Source organism: Octopus bimaculoides, chromosome Z (genome assembly GCF_046866305.1).
Source record: "Octopus bimaculoides isolate indiv1 chromosome Z, ASM4686630v1, whole genome shotgun sequence".
NCBI classification, from domain to species: Eukaryota; Metazoa; Mollusca; class Cephalopoda; order Octopoda; family Octopodidae; genus Octopus; species Octopus bimaculoides.
Genome location: NC_142944.1, coordinates 19068367 through 19073655, shown reverse-complemented (window position 1 = coordinate 19073655; position 5289 = coordinate 19068367).

The window sequence follows — 5289 nt, the reverse complement described above, 5'->3', positions numbered from 1 at the left end:
TCAGCTGCTATGCCCCAACCATGAACTCAAATGAAGTAATCAAAGAGCAGTTCTACTCTGAGCTATGTAGCCATTTGAGAGGAGTTTCCATCCATGATAAACTTCTTGGTGATTTCAATGCACACATAGGTTGTGATACATCCATATTTGTTGATATAATAGGGAAGCATAGAGGTGGCAAGGCAAACTCAAATGGCCATCTGCTGCTATTGCTTTGCAGTGAATATAGACTTTAGATTATCAATACTATTTTCCAACTCCCCAGCCAGCACAAAACTACCTGGAAGCATCTCTGATCCAACCATTATCACCTCATTGATTACATAATTGTGAGGTCTTCCATGAGGCAAGATGTCCAAGTAACACACTTTTTTCTCCATTGGTGAGTGTGTCTAAGCATACAGTGAAAGGGGAATTTTACTATCTGCAGTCCTATTTGTAACAATTAATCTCTCTAAATTTGTCGCAGATTGGCTGACCGAAAATTCTACGATTTGTCAATTCTATTTCACTATTATTGGCATTTGCTGTTTCATTAAATTGTTACCCAAAATCCCAAAGAATATTTTTCTCCTTCATGTTCTATGCCTGACCACCCTAATTCTGGCCCCCTTCTCTCTCTCTTTGCCTCATTGTCTCTCTCTCTGCCTCACTGTCTCTCTCTCTCTCTTTCTGCCTCACTGTCTGTCTGTCTGTCTGTCTGTCTGTCTGTCTGTCTGTCTGTCTGTCTGTCTGTCTGTCTGTCTGTCTATCTGCCTGTCTCTCTCTCTCTTTCAATTTACCGCTTGATTCACCAACACTTCTCCCCCTCTTCCACCATCCCCATCCTATATAAACTAGCACATGCACTCGGATTCCCCTACTCGATTTTCAATACCTCTGCCAAAAGAATATGAATCTCAGAAGATGCTCAGTGGTTGGCATTAGGAAGGGCATCCAGCTGTAGGAACTCTGCCAGATCAGATTGGAGCCTGGTGCAGCCATCTGGCTCATGAGTCCTCAGTCAAACCGTCCAACCCATGCCAGCATGGAAAGTGGACGTTAAATGATGATGATGATGATGATGATGATGATGATGATGATGATGATGATGATGCACTTGACCAATTTGAAAAGTGGATGTGATAAAGCTGATGAACAGTGACAGTTTAACTTCATTTCAAACAACCTGTGACAACAAACTTGCTGGCATCTCAGACAACACAGATATGGAATCAGTGTGGTCTGTTTTTAAAAATGCTTCATTTGAGTCATCTTGTGAAACACTCAGGTATGTTAAGAGGAAGCACCAAGACTGGTTTGACTCAAATGATCCAAACATCTCTCCTCTTTTGAACAATAAGCACAAGTACCACTGTCTATGGATGTCAAGCAAAAAGAATTCCACAAAACGTGAGTTTAAAAAGGTCAGAAATACATACCAATACAAACTGAGGCAAATGAAACAGACATGGTGGTAAAAAAAAAGACACAAGAGTTGCAGGATGCTGCAGTCAGATGTGACTTCAAGTCATTCTATCAGAATTTAAAGAGTGTTTTTGAACCTGTGTCTGGTGGTGCAATTCCCATACTTTCAATTTAAGGTAATCTTTTGACAGACGAGTAGGAAATCACGAAGTGCTGAAAAGAGCATTTTTCAAATGTTCTGAAAATGGACTCAATTGCTGATGAGGAACTGATCAACAACCTACCACAGAGACATGCCTTTGAAAATATACCAGTTGCTCCATTAAATACTGAGATAAAAAAAAAAGGTGGGGGGGGGGGGGTATAAAACAGCTCACAAATTGAAAATTGTCCGGGAATGAGGGCATATCAGCTGAGATATATAAATGTGATAGCAATCTTCTGTTGAACATTATGAGATAAAAAAAAATATAGCATTAGTCAAGCGGTTAAACTGAAATATTTGACTATAACCTTTCCCCAAATATTTGTGGGTGTGTACTGTGTTAGAAATTCTTACTATCATTAAGGGCTACAGTTTCAAAACAGTAGACTAGTAGAAGAAATGCTTAGCTTTATTTGATTATTTCCCTTTATATTGTCAGTTCAAATCCCACCAATGTCCTTCCCTATCTGTTGTCAATTACATAAGTAACAATAGATCACTAGGAATCAATTCAATAATCTTGTATTATAAAAAAAAAAGCTGATCTCCATCTGTTTGTCCACAACAACATCTTTCTAGAGGAAAGGAAGAAGAGGAAGAATCAAGAGGAGAAATAACCCCTGTCACAACGGAAAATTAGAAACATTTTGCCTGGCATGTTAATAATTGTGCTAGCTCGCTGCCTTCTGGGCAATGAATATTGATCTCTAATCACACTGATGGCAGGTTCATGTCTGAAGATGGTAAGGAAAAATGGCGTGCTCTCAAGCAGCAATGTAAACTGATCCTTATTGCTGCAAGACTTTTCTTCCTGCTTGCACTCCATAGTTTTAAAGTGAGAGTCAGTCAGCATAACCCAATCCTACTCTTTAGACTTGGAGGTCAATGGGCTGAGATGGCTGTGGTGACCAGAAAACTGTAGGTTTTACCCTGGAGTGGCCTTCTCCTAGATCAATTGCCTTATGAGGATGGAGAGCTCCATCTTTCTTGGAGTTGCCAGAAAGATATCAAAATGGGGACTAGACTGCTTGAGGGGCTCCATTCTTTGATTTGCTGTTGATGCTGACTTCCCTGGTCTCTATCCTTTCCTAAGACACTCAAAAAGCAATGAGGGTTTGTACTTGGCATTTCTTCCCTGGGTAAAAGGTAAAGACCCCCTTCAGTCATGAATGACCATGGAATTACACATGGAAAGTCTGGGCAAGGTTGTTTATGGAAGCCCTCTCCAGCCTCCCCTCTCCAAGCCATCGATGTTATCCAGGGAAGGGCAAAGGTCGATACAGTTTGGCACCAATAATGTTGAAATTCATTTCTACAGCTTAGTGAACTGGAATAACGTGAAATAAAGTATCTTGCTCAAGAACACAACGCAGAGCCTGATCCGGGAATCAAGCTCACTACCTCATGATTGTGAGCCCAACACTCTAATCAGTGAGTTATGTGATTCCACCATATTAATTAACTCATAACTTGGACTCTGACAGGTGTTACTACCCTGGGGCAGAGTAGACCTGAAAACAATAATGGCTGAGAGGTGGTTCCACTCTCCTCAAAATCCTGGAATTCTTGAAACAGGCCCCCCACTACCAGTTTAAAGTCATACCCAGGACTGTAATCATACTAACTCACAACTAATCCACTTTAATAAATGAGAATAGATATTTCACTCATTGTGTCCCCCACTGGTTACAAACAACAGGTACTAGTCTTCCACTTACATTTCATACAAGTTTGTGAAGGCACGTGGCTTAGTGGTTAAGGCATTTGGCTCACAATCGTATGGTCGTGAGTTCGATTCCTGGTGATGCGTTGTGTCCTTGAGCAAGACACTTTATTTCACGTTGCTCCAGTCCATTCAGCTGGCAAAAATGAGTAGTACCTGTTTTTCAAAGGGCTGGCCTTGTCACACATTATGTCATGCTGAATCTCCCTGAAAACTACGTTAGGGGTACACGTGTCTATGGATTGCTCAGTCACTTGTACGTTAATTTCATGAGCAGGCTGTTGTGTTGATCGTATCAGCTGGGACCCTCGTTGTCGTAACCGACGGAGTGCTCCATACAAGTTTACAACTCAAAAACAGTGAGCCATGCAGAAGGATCTACTGCTAAACCTGCCCTCTAAAACAACCTACTTTAAAGTTTGAACTTCAAATTGATCAAAGCACCATAATTTAACTCTGGCTATAGTACTTTCTTGCACTTGGAAATATATAAATTTCTGATATAAATATGAAGTGGGAAGCTTCATTACATACTTTCTGACATAAGGTTAATAGATGCAACAGGTGGAAATTGAAACTGTTTGGTAAACAGTGTACATGTAGTTTATCTTCACTCTTTGGACGCATACAAATATACTGAGTATTTTAGTTTTCAAAAGCTTAACTGAGAAACATATATCTTTTCCAAAATATTGTCATGTCTCTATCGTTACAACAGAATACATAAACTATAAAAAGTATTGATCTTTATTTTAACTGCTCTGCTACTTTAAGGGAATGAAGTTAAAAATAGCTATAAAACAAGATTATTTGGTGTAACTATTGTTCCTAGGGAATAAAAAAAAAATTAAGAACATTAACGGAGTAGAAATTGGAAATCAGATAAGCATGTTAGCAATCAAAAGGAAAATATTAAAGAAAGTAAAAAGTCTCTTTGGCAACAGGTGGGATCAATGCAGATCTTTTAGTCTAAAAATTATTCTCCCATTTCACTGGTAATGGAGTTTTTGCAAATAAGAAGGCCTTTCATATGTAAAATAGATTGATGTAAATTTGTATTTAAAATGTTTTGACATTCAGATAACACTTATTCTATGAACGCTTATTTGCAAATAATTTTTTTATTATTTTATTTTATTTTATTCATGAAGTAATTTTAGATGATACTGACAAAGTAAATTATGAAAGCCATTATGTATAGCAAAAAGTTTAAAAAAAAAAAAAGAAACAAAATGTAGAATCTAAGAAGGTTTGTCTGAGCAAAAACCAAGTTATTAAATTTTGAACAAATTTAACAAATTTGTGTATCACAACGAAGACAGCAACCTAATGTTCTGAGTAAAGAAAATTTCATCACAAATGAAATGGGAAGTGTGTTGGAGATCACAGAAAGTAGGGAGGGAAAAGAGAAGTATTGAGTTAAGAGAATTAAAAAGAATGTAAGATGCAAAATTATTCATATGTGATTGTGTCTATTTATGTGCACCAGGCATGGTGTGTGGTAAGAAGCTTGCTTCCCAACCACATGGTTCTGGGTTCAGTGCCTCTGTGTGCACCCTGACCAAGTGTCTTCTACTATTGCCTCAGACTGACCAAAGCCTTGTGAGTGGATTTAGTAGATGGAAACTGAAAGAAGCCTGTCTTATGTATATATATATATATATATATATATATATATGTGCGTGTGTGTGTGTGTGTGTGTGTGTGTGTGTGTGTGTGTGTGTCTGTGTGTGTATGTATGTATATATATATATTTATGTGTGTGTATCTTTGTGCCTGTTTGTTCCCTACCCCCCTACCCTCATCTATTGACAACTGATGTTGGTGTGTTTACATCTCCATAACTTAGCAGTTTGGCAAAAGAGACTGATAGAATAAGTACCAGGCTTACGAAGCAAAGAATAAATCCTGGGGTTGATTTCTTTGATTAAAAATCCTTAAAGGCGGTGCTCCA